The sequence below is a fragment of the Silene latifolia genome, chromosome 4 (genome assembly GCF_048544455.1).
Source record: "Silene latifolia isolate original U9 population chromosome 4, ASM4854445v1, whole genome shotgun sequence".
NCBI classification, from domain to species: Eukaryota; Viridiplantae; Streptophyta; class Magnoliopsida; order Caryophyllales; family Caryophyllaceae; genus Silene; species Silene latifolia.
In genome coordinates, this window is record NC_133529.1 from 13,475,711 (window position 1) to 13,489,205 (window position 13,495).

The window sequence follows — 13,495 nt, forward strand, 5'->3', positions numbered from 1 at the left end:
TCCGCGGACTATTGTCTGATGTAACTAAGGCACTAAAGTGGGCACATCCGATATACAACCAGGCCAACTTAACCAGGACCAAGGCTAATTTGGTGCTGGCTAGAGACCTTGGGCCCAACTCATGTTTGTTTGAGGGGAACCAGGAAGGGACCTTGCTGAATCCGAGGAGCAGACAGCTGAGCAGGCAGTGAATTTTCTTGTTCAGAAAAATCAGGTCATCATTAAAGACATCAATTTAGAAATGAGGAACATGTATAAGTCTTGTTGTCAGTTCTTTATGGAGAAGAGCACGGTGTTGGAGTCTATAGAGCAACCCAAATCCTATGGTAAGCTGGGGATCTACAAAAAGAAAAAGATCACTCTGCCTGCTTCCCTACCTAAGATGGTCAGTGCAGATCTGTGGGCCATTTGGCTTCAGGTGGTGGTGGCGTACAAAGTAACTGCTGATGAAGCGGACTTCATGACCCAGGCAGATGGTCGCTATGTTTGTTGTTTTACAGTTACCTGGCCTGACCACGCATCCAGAGAGAGGTATTTTATCGGAGATAGTTGTTCCACTGTAGACAAAGCAAGGCATAGCTTGGCCAAGAAAGCGATCCACTTCTGTCAAAACCTTTATGGGTTCTCTCTGAAGGATGCCAACTTCAATAGGATGAAGTGTTCACAGATTCAGTGTGGGTTTCAGAGGCGTAGGTATTATTTGCCAGAGAACGCCACATTTGTCTACCCGCTGATTTAGAATAAGTGCCTCTCTTTATTGCTAATAGCTACCACACCCCTGAAGGACCCTCATATGGTATTTTCTCAGGTTTAACTTTACCACCACCACTCCCCCCCCAAAAAAAAAACCAAGGACTTTTGCAATGAATCCGGTTCAGTCAGTGGTGCGTGCGTGAATCATCGGGCGTCATTTGGAGCAATCAAAGTGAGGTCGCCAATGGATTTTAGGGACCGGCTAAGTATTAGGTGGTCCTAGAAATAATTGTATGGTTAGTGTCACCCGCAAGGGGAGGATCTTCGCTTCACAACCTATTTAACATTTATCAACTTATATCCACAAGGGGAGGATGCTGCTTCACTGCGTGCTTGGTAAAAATTCAATCACTCATTTCGTACTTGCATTGCACCAAAATAATCTGAGTTAAACAAGAAAATGTTACTGGGGAGAGGCAAATATAGATCTACTCACCTGCAAAGAACCAACAAATCTGTGAAGTGCGTCGTCCACAAACGCAGCGCATATTAACTACCATACAAACCCTCCTAAAGAAGTAAGTGTCCATCTTATTACCAAAAAATTGCGTGCGAAGTACCGGCTGATAGCTGGGTGCTATAGATAATTGCAAATGTTCATTGCAATTGACAGGTTCAAAACACTCTACAGGAAGAACGCCACTGGTTGCAAGTACAACTGAAAGAATTTGACCATACAAGACTACGCTTATGTGTCAGGTTGCGGCTGATCGGAGAAGGGGAACAATGAAGACATTGAGGTTGTGTATACATGCACCGATCTGTTTTTGAGAAAATGCTATTTCAACTCCTAGGTAAAGAATCCCTAAACCAAAAAAATGTTATCCGAACAAACTATTAAATCTAATGGAGTAGGGCAATTATAAGTGCAGGATGGCCATAACATTTGAAGCAAGTTTGCCTAACAAATCCTTCTAATTCTACCCTAAACACAGTGCCTATTTCAAAAAGTGCATCAATTCGGGCACATATAAATGACCCTCGTGCCTTTTCACGCTTGTCACCTTTAGCACCGCACTTACGGACTCACGTAAGAAATATAATATCCGACTAATCATCCATATGAATCATTTTGAATGCAGGAAAGAGAAGACTACCTTGGCCAAGTTGAAAATCAGATTAGAAGTACTCCAATTTACATCGAGGTGGCGCCGAAAAATTCTCTCTCAAGGGCACAAGGTACTAGAGTGGTATCTCAAACAAGTGTCTCGAACCTAAAGTGGAGCTTTGAAGGCTTGGAAAACTTTTGAAAAACTTATGCTCAGATACACATTTTGACATGCAACACCCGCATGTTTAAGGTATAAGTACGCAAAGGAAGTTGCACGTAGACTACTAAGGGATAAATTGGTGAGGCTATTCTTGAACTAGGCAATGGTTAGTAGTATGTAACAAATTAAAACCACTTTGTTATGCCATCTTACCCAAAAAGTATTATGGCAAGAACACGTAATCTGTAAGTTATGATTATAAGTCAAGGGTTTCTTATTTCAAACATCCCTAAATTATATGCCGTTTCAAATGGGTATTTAGCAATACGCATTGCAGATTGTCTTACACCTACAATGCTAAATGATATTCAATCCCAATATGATGTTCAAGTAAATTTCTAAGCAATTCAGTGAACACCTATATTCAATACTCAAACTGTAAAATCGAACAAACAAGTTCCCTAACAAACGATTTAGTGCAGGTGAAACGTAAACAATTGAAATGTCAGTTTAAATTAAAAGCACTAGTTATATGTAAAAACTACAACTGTTCAATGTATAGTAAATTAAACTGAACATAGGCCAAGAGACCATTCACTGTATATTGATCATGCTAAAGTTATCTTTTAGCCAGCAAAATAGCCCTAAGCAAAATAATTGCGCTAAATACAGTTATTAAAATGTTTACGCAAATTAATGAGCGCAAGGTAAAACGCATCAATGCAAGTGAAACGTCGTAGATTAAAATATCTTGGGCTACCGCGCGCTTGCGCGCGCGGTGCAACCAACTAGTAATTGTAAATAGCTAGTCATCAAAAAATTGATGTAACTTGGAAATTCCGAGTGCTGTAATGGTCCTGCTGGAACTAGAAATTAAAAAGAATGTTGATTTAAGAGACTAAAGACGGGTCAAATACAATACCACATTTCTAATAGAACAAGTAACAAGTAGGGTGGTGGGGGCAAAAAATGTCACCACTTTCAAGTTATTTGACCCGTCTTTAACTATAGACGGATCTATCCGTCTATAGCAAGACTAGCTGCCTTTGCTAAGCATTTTATGTTACCTAAAAAAAAGCACAAATTCTTATTTCAAACGGTCACTTTTCGTCTGAAGCTTCAGACGAGCATATGTGACAATTTTATGGTTAAATGTAACCATAATAATATAGCCAGTGTTACCACTTAGGGTAACTTGTTTTTTAATGGTGGTCACGTTGTGACTGTAAAATGGTTACAAATTCCCGTCTTATTGCTTCAGACCAAAATGGCCCGTCTAAAGCAAGACCAACTGAAAAAAAAAAGAGGTAATTGACTAATTGCCCCTTTTCTCCATTTTTTTCCTCTCCGCCCCCATTTATCTAAACAAACAAAGAAATTTACTTGCCTTTAAAAATTCCTTTATACATTTTCCTCAATGTCTCTCAACACAAATTATCACTTTTAGACGGACACTATCCGTCTAAAACTGTAAACGAATAGTGTCTCTCTCACAAAATGAGAATGGATAGTGCAAGTGGGAAATGGATACCCTCACTTGCCCTCCCACTTGCATTTTGTGAGATGACTACTATCCGTCTACAGCTTTAAACGGATAGTGTCCGTCTATAATGAAACGGATTGCTCTCTCAATCTAAAAACACGAGATTTGACAATTCAAAACAAAAGTCGCACGTTGGGAGACTCATAAGTTTCATGGTAAAAAAGTAATCAGATTTTAGTGTCTAAACAATTTAACTGGAAAAAGTCAAAAAGGAAAAAAAAAAAACCACCAATACAAAATTCACGTACATGTCAGAGACCTACGGAAGTTTAAAATAGTCACAAGTCAGTCTCGACTCCGGATTCGTTGAGTGACTCGTAATAGTCTGCATTTCCGTAATGCTTGGAAGAGTAAATGGATAGAGGGTTATAGTCTTCATGATATTTGTGGGGATTCTCTGGATGTTCCTACTAACTCCACGCTCTTGGTAGGTGACCTTTACGATAATCACAGAAAATGGGATCTTTCCTCTCTTGGTTTCGATCCGGGTGAGGAAGTTACAAGGAAAATCCTCGCAACTTATATTCTGTGTCAACCTTCAGATGACTCCTTCTATTGGAAATTTTCTAAACATGGTGTTTAAACTGTCAAGTCGGGTTACTATGCTGCTAAGGCCTTATCTGATGGACCTGCCACGAGTGCTGATCGCTCTAGAATGTCTCCAACCATTGTGGCTTTCTGCAAATCAAAGCTTTGGAAGTTGCCTATTTCTAACAAACTAAGGGTGTTTTTATGGAAATTTATGGCTAATGCCCTTCCCGTGGGTTCTGAATTTCTCAAACGCAAGATGAGTTCGTGCTCCTCTTGTACTCTCTGCGATGGCTTACCTTCTTGTGTGGAATCTATTTCTCACCTCTTCAGAGATTGTTACTTTGCAAAAGCTCTTTGGTTTGGCTACCCTTTAGGATTTAGAATCACTAGGGGGGGGGGGATATTGATGTTAGGATTTGGGTCATAAACTGGGTCAAGTATTTCTTAAATGGCCCAGATCCTACCTCCCTCCTTTTTCCCCTTATCGCTACCCTTTGGAGAATTTGGTATTGTAGGAATGATATGGTCTTCAGGAGTTGTCGCCCTTGGCCTATGGGTGCCCTCAGTTCTGTTCTTGGAGACATTCAGTGTATGAATGAGGTTGTGTGCAATAAGGATGCTTGCCTCCTTCAAGCGCCTTTGTTGGACTTCTCTTCTGATTTTGAACTAGCAAAGAGAATTAGAAACTCATTTCCCTATTGGATTGTTGGTGGACCTGTGTGTGAAAATGTTTGCAGTGTTAAGTGTGATGCTGCTTGGAGGGATGATAGAAGTTCTGGCATGGGGTGGTGCTTGTTGGATGGTGATGGGACCTTAAAGAATACTGCGCATGCTCGCTCGTTTGCCTCTTCTGCCCTGCAAGCTGAAGGTCAGGCTGCTATCAAGGCGCTAAAATGGGCGTTGGATGAAGGGTATCTTCATGTTAGATTGGTTACGGATTGCCTTGTCTTGGTTATGCAGGTGGCCGGAGCGGAAAAGCCTATTGCGTCTATTACTTGCATTATCCAGGATTTTAAGTCTATTGCGTCTCATTTTCACTGTTGCTCTCTTAGCTTTTGTCCTAAGGGAGTGAATAGGATAGCTCATAATCTTGCTCAAGAAGCTCTGTTGTAAGCTATACTATTTGTTGCTGCCAAAAAAAAAAAAAAAAAAAAAAAAAAAAATCTCACATACCCTTATGTAGGCGGTAGGCCCATCAGTTCTAACCCAAAACAAAGAAGCTGGTAGATAACGACATTGACTTGATTGAACCTTTTTTTTATTTTTTTTTGATGACGAAGAGGTTGGATCCTCCCCGGATACAGGACCCCACCCTGTTAGGCGCATGTACCATGTGAGTTCTTTCCCGCGGGGATTATTCCCTCTCCGGGCGTCAGGTCCCCAGGAAAGTGTTCATCTAGGGAATCGAACCCAGGACCTCGCAATTCCTCCTTAGGAGGCTTTGAGGTTACCCTGCCTTGGGTACCTATAAAACCAACCCAAGTTTTCATCTCTTGAAGAATAACTAGTGTAGATCCCCGTGCTACAACACGATATTTTTTTGTTTTGTTTTATAAAGAGACATTCTCATTATATTAATTGCATAAATTAATTGTACCTTTAATGTTATAATGTACTAATATAATCTTAGTAAGAGGTAGAAAATGAAAGTTTATTACCATCAAAAGACATTTTAAGTTAAGTTATTTTTGTCTTAAACTATTTTTACTTTACTATAAAAATTAACTCTATAATGCTATATCATTGTTTGAAACTAATTTATGACATTAAATTACAATTAAGTGATGTAAAAATGTAAAATCTAATTAAAATGCGTATAAACCTTATAACAATAAGAGGTAATAACAGTATACCACGCACTTAAAATGACAATTTACGAATAATTAGACTAATATTTTTTTATTTTTAATTAAAAAAAAACATAAAAATTGTTACGTCCTTTAAAATATACACCATATTTAGTGTGTAACCGATGAAGGATAATATAAGAAACAGATTTACGTAATTTTAGGGTGTAAGTGATGACAATAATTATGTTAAAGACTGCATAAGAAGCAGGTTTGCGTAATTTTAGAGTGTAACTGATGAAAAATAATATTTATGTAAATGGAAATGATTGCATAATAAATTACGGATTTCAGTGAAAAAATCATAAATATAAATTTTAATTAAAAATATTAGAGTTTAATTATAAGAATATATTAATTGAAAAGATAATAATGTAATGAATTTTTTTTACTTGTTACCTTATTTAGCTAGATGTCTTTTGGAGGGAAAACTAAAAGAATTTTTATTCTCTTAGTAGTAGGGGGATTAAAAACACGAAAAGAGCGGTTAGCCTTGATGCAGTTATCATACCGTATGAAAAGATGAAATCATGGGTATCGATCTCTATGTCACACACAATGACACAACCAAATCTATCATACACAACACAAGTAGCCAAGTCATTGTCGCTCTAACTGCCTCAAGAAATTTGCGTCTGTCTAGCTAAATTTTCAGGAAAGTAAAACTTGGGAAATATAATAAACACGAAAAAAGTTGTACGTTGAGTAATTAATTAACGTAACAAAAGATTACCGGCTATCGATCTCATGTACAATCATAGAAGCCTAGAAGGTTAAAATAGTCGTAAGTGTGTCTTGACTCTCGACTCTTGACTTCTTGAGTGAGTCAAAATAGTCTGCATCTCCATAATTCCAGTAATCAGTCTCCATAACTCAATCATATGTTATTCATACTCCACTCCATTAGTGGCATTTGATACGATTGCGAGTTTATGCGTTAGACTACGCTGTTTTGAGAAAGTTCTTATGATCAGGTTACAATTAACGTAAGTAACCAACCAAGTGATATACGTAAATCCGAATAAATAGAGTCAATTGACAACCAATAATACCAGTATGTTATCGATATTGAAGTATGAAATCGATCCACCAAGTCTTCTGCCCCATCTCTCACTTCATACAACATGGTGAATGGAGTAGAAGAATCCAATCACGACAAGTGGAAGGCGATCCAAGTAGCTATAAGATAAACAAGTATAAATGAATCAGTACATAAAATTTAACATCAAGGAGTATGGACCATTAAAAAGACGAAGAGCCCTATACAAGAACGTTATCCGAGTGTCACAAGGACTCCTGCAAATTGTAGGATATAGGGGGTCGAATATATAAAACCTTCCCCTTCTGCTAGTAACAGAAAGAGTCTCTGATTCAAGATGAAAATTGCGTTGAAAACTGCATCAAAGGAATCTACTAACCTCAAAACAAAGCAAACATTAAACAAAGAAGTTGGCAGATAATGACATTAACTTGGTTGAACCTTGGGTACCTATAAAACCAGCCCAAGCAAGTTCTCATCTCTGCAAATCAATCGAAGTATAACTAACACAACAACAACATCAGAGCCTTAATCCCAAAATCGAAGCATTAACTAAAAACACGAAAAAAATTGCACATAAAAATCAGCATCAATGCATCACTTGTACTTTAGCCTACTTGTAGTATCTTTTAATGTCATAATAATACATTCTAACTCACTGTCTTCTTTTCAGCCACCATGTCCTCATCAAGAGCGATTAGCCTTGCTGCAGTTCAAGAATAGTTTCCATATAAACTGTTCGCGTGACTCTCCTAATAGCCATCCAGATATCATACCGTATGAAAAGATGAAATCATGGGTAGGAGGGCCAAGTGTGGATTGCTGTTCATGGGACGGTGTCGAATGCAACAGGAAATCCGGTCATGTGATCGGTCTTGACCTCACAGCCAGTTGCCTTTCCGGTACTTTTCCTCCAAACAGCACCATCTTTAACCTCGCCTTTCTCACAAAACTTATCCTTAGTTATAACAACTTCAAATATTCTCGAATCCCTTCTGAGATAGACCAACTTTCTAAGTTGCAAGTCCTCAGGCTATTCAAGTCTAAATTTAGTGGGCAAATACCAGCAGAAATTTCAAAGTTGTCCGCGCTCACTGTCCTAGAACTTGGAGAGGATTCAATGGAAAATAAATTGCTAAAACTTCAAAAACCTTCCCTTGACAAGTTAATACAAAATCTCACTCATCTCCAAGAGCTCGATTTAAAAAATATTGATGTGTCCTCCTCTGTGCCAATCAGCCTCCAAAACTTGACGACTTTAAAACAGATTAGCATTGACAACTGTAATTTGCATGGTAACCTTCCACCAAATCTTTTTCATTTGCCACATCTTGAGACCCTCAGATTGAGTTTCAATGGCGATATTGGTGGGTCTCTTCCGGAGTTTCAATTTCATAGTCCTCTCAAAAGGATTTTTTTATCTGGCACATCGTTGTCCGGGGGTTTACCCCCTTCAATTGGAAAACTTGCTCAATTGGAAACACTAGAATTATCCCTATGTCAATTATCAGGATATATCCCATCTTCTCTAGGTAACCTGACAAAGCTCTCACATTTGTACCTTGATGACAATGATATTAGCGGTGTCGTCCCACCCTCTATATCAAATCTAACAAATCTTGAAGCACTATTTCTCATGAATCTCAATGTTAAGCCTGGACAACTGATCTCAAACTTGGCTAAGCTACATACATTAACCTCCGTTGGCCTCAGCGGAATGGCACTAGGAGATAAGATCCCACCTTCTTTCGCCAACCTCACAGCACTTCGTGAATTATTTCTCTCCAATACTCAAGTAACGGGTCTACTTCCACACTGGATAGCGAACCTAACCCAGTTAGAGATTCTACAACTAGGAGGAAATCAGTTGGAGGGTCAGATACCACATTGGTTTACTCAGCTAAAAAATCTACAAGGTCTGGCACTGCTTTACAATAACCTGTTTGGCAACTTTGAGACATTTTATGGTTTAGAAAACCTCCGCTTTCTAGGTTTATCAGGTACTAACCTAACGTTTCCCCCCACTTCACAGACCAATTCATCTCTTCTCAACCTACAACTCCTATTTCTAGAATCTTGCAACTTAACAGAATTCCCAGGATTCTTGCGAGATCAGAAGAAACTAGAGCATTTGCGGATTGAAAAAAACTTTATCAAGGGTAGCATTCCACAATGGTTTGTGAACACAAGTAAAGAAAGTCTCCTCAGTTTTGAGCTTGCTCATAATAATTTAACTGGTTTTGAACAACCAGTGACTACCCTCCCATGGACTCGTTTGGAAGTATTTGACATTGGGGGTAATAACTTCCAAGGAGAACTTCCTATCCCACCAGTGTCTATAAAGAGCTACGATGTCTCAAACAATCTGTTTTCAGGAGTAATACCAAAACAATTATGCATGGCTAGATCTTTAATCATGCTGGATTTGTCCAGCAACAACTTGAGTAGGCAGCTGATCCCTCATTGCATAGGGGAACAGCTTGGCAGTTCATTACGAGTTTTGAACTTGAGAGAGAATAAATTCCATGGAAGTATGCCCATATCTTTCACATCGAACTGCAATTTAAAGATGATAAACCTGAGTGAAAATCAATTGGAAGGCGACCTGCCAAGGTCGTTGGAGAATTGTACAAGGCTTGAGGTTCTCGATATAGGAAAAAATCGTATGAATGATACTTTCCCGTCATGGTTAGGAAGTCTCCCCAACTTACAAGTTCTGGTTCTAAGCCATAACAATTTTCATGGAAACATCTCTGATCAAGATTTAGGCTGTCCGTTTTGTAATCTGCGCATCATTGATCTATCACACAACTTTTACACTGGTAAATTACCATCGAGATATCTTCGAAATTGGAGCAACATGATGGCTGTGAAAGAGGGACAAACTGATTCATATAGTACAAGGATTACTTTTGTAGTGGGGGTGGGTGAAGATGAAGAGGGATCTGTAATTTTTGAGACAATTCAATACTCGATGACTATAACAAGCAAAGGCAAGGAGCGACTTTACTCAAAGATACTTGAAGTCTTTCGAGTCATCGACTTCTCCAGCAATAACTTCACAGGCAAGATTCCAGATGTCATTGGGGAACTCAAAGGTCTGCAAGCACTCAACTTATCGAACAACAATCTAGATGGCAGGATTCCGACCTCAGTGGCTAACATGATAGATCTTGAGTCCTTGGACCTTTCTCGGAACAAGCTCTACGGAGTCATCCCCCCAGAGTTGGCTCAAATAACATCTCTTGAGGTATTTGATGTTTCCTACAATGATTTAGAAGGTCCCATACCACAAGGTAACCAGTTTGACACCTTCCTAAGTAGCTCTTATTTGGGAAACTCGAGACTGTGTGGAAACCTCATATCAAAAAAATGTAAAAATGCCGAAGCTCTGGAATCCCCACAGATGACAAAGAACAAGGGCAATGAGTACTCCAGACTAGTTGACTGGGTAGTTAGATCATGTGGGTGGGTGAGCGGATTTGTAATTGGTATAGTCATTGGGAAGCTCTACATTATCGACAAGTATCATGAATGGTTTATGGAGACATTTCAACAGAGGCCAAGGAGGAAAGTGAAGAGAGCAAAAAGACGGCAACGTCAGCTGTTGAATATGCTTTTTTAAAACCTTTAGTTATGTGTTAAGCAAGAAGTCTCTCATATGTTACCTTTTATTTAGTTATGTGTTAAGCAAGAAGTCGCTCATCATATGATATCAAGTAAAGTATACTTCTAATGTATTATTTCCCTTATTCATCACTTTGTAGTTTGTACTATCAAACCCAAATGTTTCTCCAAGTAACTTTTTTTTAGCCAATTTAGAGCAACTTAAGGTCATAAATACCATTCTCTAGAAAATAAAATTTCAAGAAAGTCTCTTAAGAGACTGTCTCACACTAAGATAATGTGCAACATAACATATATTGTGTAGCTCTACAGTTAAGTTTATCATGAGACTGCCTTATGGAGTATAAGATTAGTGTACAATTTGTCACTACTCACTCCACTTGGTCTAGTACTCCAGTTACCCTCAGAGTTAATCCATGATATGAGCATATTACCATAATTCTCCACTGACTGAACTGAATTGATACAATTTCAGCCTTTCAGGCAAAACTACCAATCACATTTTTCTGCAGTAATCAGATAGAAATCATCAAGCAAACAAAAACTAATCTAATAGTAAATACGTTTCAATCGCATGAGCTATTAACAGCTCAACGTGCGATAACATTAAACTTGGCTTACCTGGAAAGGAAAACTCTTCTGCATAGCATTGGAGCTGGGAAGGGTCACTTCAAGGAACCCAATTAAAATACTGGTGAAGACATGAAATGCTGGTTACTTGTCATGGGCAAATCTATGTTCGATATAACTTCATCAAGTGGTCAAGTTCTTTGGGACTGCTTTGCAATTGAAACCATTTGAATTGAACTAAACTGTAATAAATAACAAAACAAATCAAGTCTCAAAGAATGAGGCACCGCCATAATGAAATTCATCATCTAAAAGACCGGGCCAAAGACAATATCATCATTAATCTCATGCACAATCATTGAAGGTTAAAATAGCCGTAAGGAGAGGTCTTCTTTCCCTTATTCATCACTATGTGCATCAAAATTCAAATCTAATGTTTCTCCAGGTATCATATTTCATAAATATCAATATCATCCTTGAAAACACAATTTCTTACTCCACAACATTACCCTTTTACGTCAAGGTTTTCTCAAATTCGGTGTAAGAAGTGCTTGATGTACGCAACCTTACCCGCAACACAAATAGCTTATTTTCGAACGATCTAGAATGAAAATTGTGTATAGAACTGTATCGAACGACTGCTACTCCATAATAAACGATAAATCTCTCACTTAAATTGGCCACACAATACTCAAAATTAATCCATAATTTAAGCATATTAACATAATCCAAATACTAATTATTACAAAGTAAAACATGCAAAATCATAACTAATTAACAACTGAATGTTTTAAATTAAAAAGAGAATTGGGGAAAAAATCTGGAGTACCTGAGAAATTGACTCGCAGGTGGTTACTCACTCATCTTTGATTTCTTCGAATTAGATGGATCCATTGCCCAGATAATGCACATCAATTGGAATTCAGAACCCTAACAAATCATGAAGAGTTTGGGCGGAGAAATTGATTTGGGCGAAAATACCGACAATATAACATCGGCGGGAAAAATAATTAATACGCATCCAACCGTGTTACTTTAAAGGAGAAACAAAAATTGAAAAAAACACGATTACACATAACCGAAAAAAAGGAGTGTACATCAGATATAATATCTCACTAGTTTTAAATCCGTGCAAAATTGCACGGGTATGTATTTGAGCCGGTATTAATGTTTTTGGATGAAATTTTTTTATTTGCATTTCTATTGTAATTATGTAGTTTGTCTAAATCAGCGAATACGTGCTCAAATGCAATGGTTTAAGAGGAAATAACGTAATATACTATTGTACATAAAAGTTGCATACATAAAAAAACTTTACACCTCGAAAAAAAATATAATTTAATAATCTACTTTAATGCAAATTATTCTAAAAATTGAAAAATTTCATGATAGACTACATTAGTAGTCGTAGTAGAAGTACACATATCTGAATCACAAATTAGAATTTTCAAGCTTTCTTTTCGTGTGACCCTGGAAATGCTTGAAACGCGTGTTGAAGAGTAAATTTACTCGGTAGCCTATCATTGTCACCTACCATTTTCGATGTGCGCGGCTGGTAGTTAAGTTGCCGAATTTTTTTACTGTAAGTAAATACTCCGTCATGTTTTTTTTAAATATATCGTACTATCTAGTTTTAAAAAATTATGCATGTAATTTATTCGCATTATATGTAATTCAATCCCGTAATTAAATATAAATCCTTCTCGTAATTATGTAATTTTATTGTTATTTAATTTTTTTTATAATTATGTAAATTCTATAATTTGTAATTAGTTTCATTTATTCCGATTTGTAATTCATACCGCTTATATGCCATCACTTTCATTTATTCGAAATGTATAAAATTATTTCATAGTATTATTTCATTGGATTTGTGCTTAGACGGAATTTGTCGCATGTTTGTATTGGCGGAATTCTGAAGAAATATATACTTTGCACATTAACGGGTCCCACCATAACATGAATTTCAAAAAAAAAAAAAGTTGTATTAATGATGTGGCACGTCCTGAATAAAGTATTGTCTTCTGAATTAATAAAGATAAGATACTTAATGACTTTTTTTGAGTTTTTGTATATTTTTTGAGTTCTAGAAGTTTAGTAAATCGGGGAAGTGGTAAAGTAACCCCTTAAGTTTGCATCAATGTGAGAATAACCCCTAACTTTAATCAATTAGTCTTGTCAAGACGGGTCGGAGCAAGTGACGGATGTAATGTCACTCACAAAACGGATATGGGGGGACAAGGTGGGGGCACCCCACGCCGCTTCTCTCTCTCCTCTATTTGGGTCATTTGTGAGAGGAAATGGTATCCGTCACTCTGGAGTGACGGATATGTGCCGTCTTCAATGAGATTTTGTGAACTTTAATTTGGTGTAA

General features: G+C 37.6%; 1 long non-coding RNA gene across 1 annotated transcript; it reads right to left on the reverse strand.

Annotated features, from left to right (window-relative positions):
• Window positions 1-6,395: 6,395 nt before the first annotated feature.
• LOC141653026 (uncharacterized) lies at window positions 6,396-12,179 on the reverse strand. The gene is made up of 4 exons (XR_012547302.1): window positions 11,951-12,179; window positions 11,173-11,363; window positions 7,304-11,057; window positions 6,396-7,064 (listed from the first exon to the last, which is right to left on the reverse strand). It is a non-coding gene; the product is annotated as an uncharacterized LOC141653026 (long non-coding RNA).
• Window positions 12,180-13,495: the final 1,316 nt, after the last annotated feature.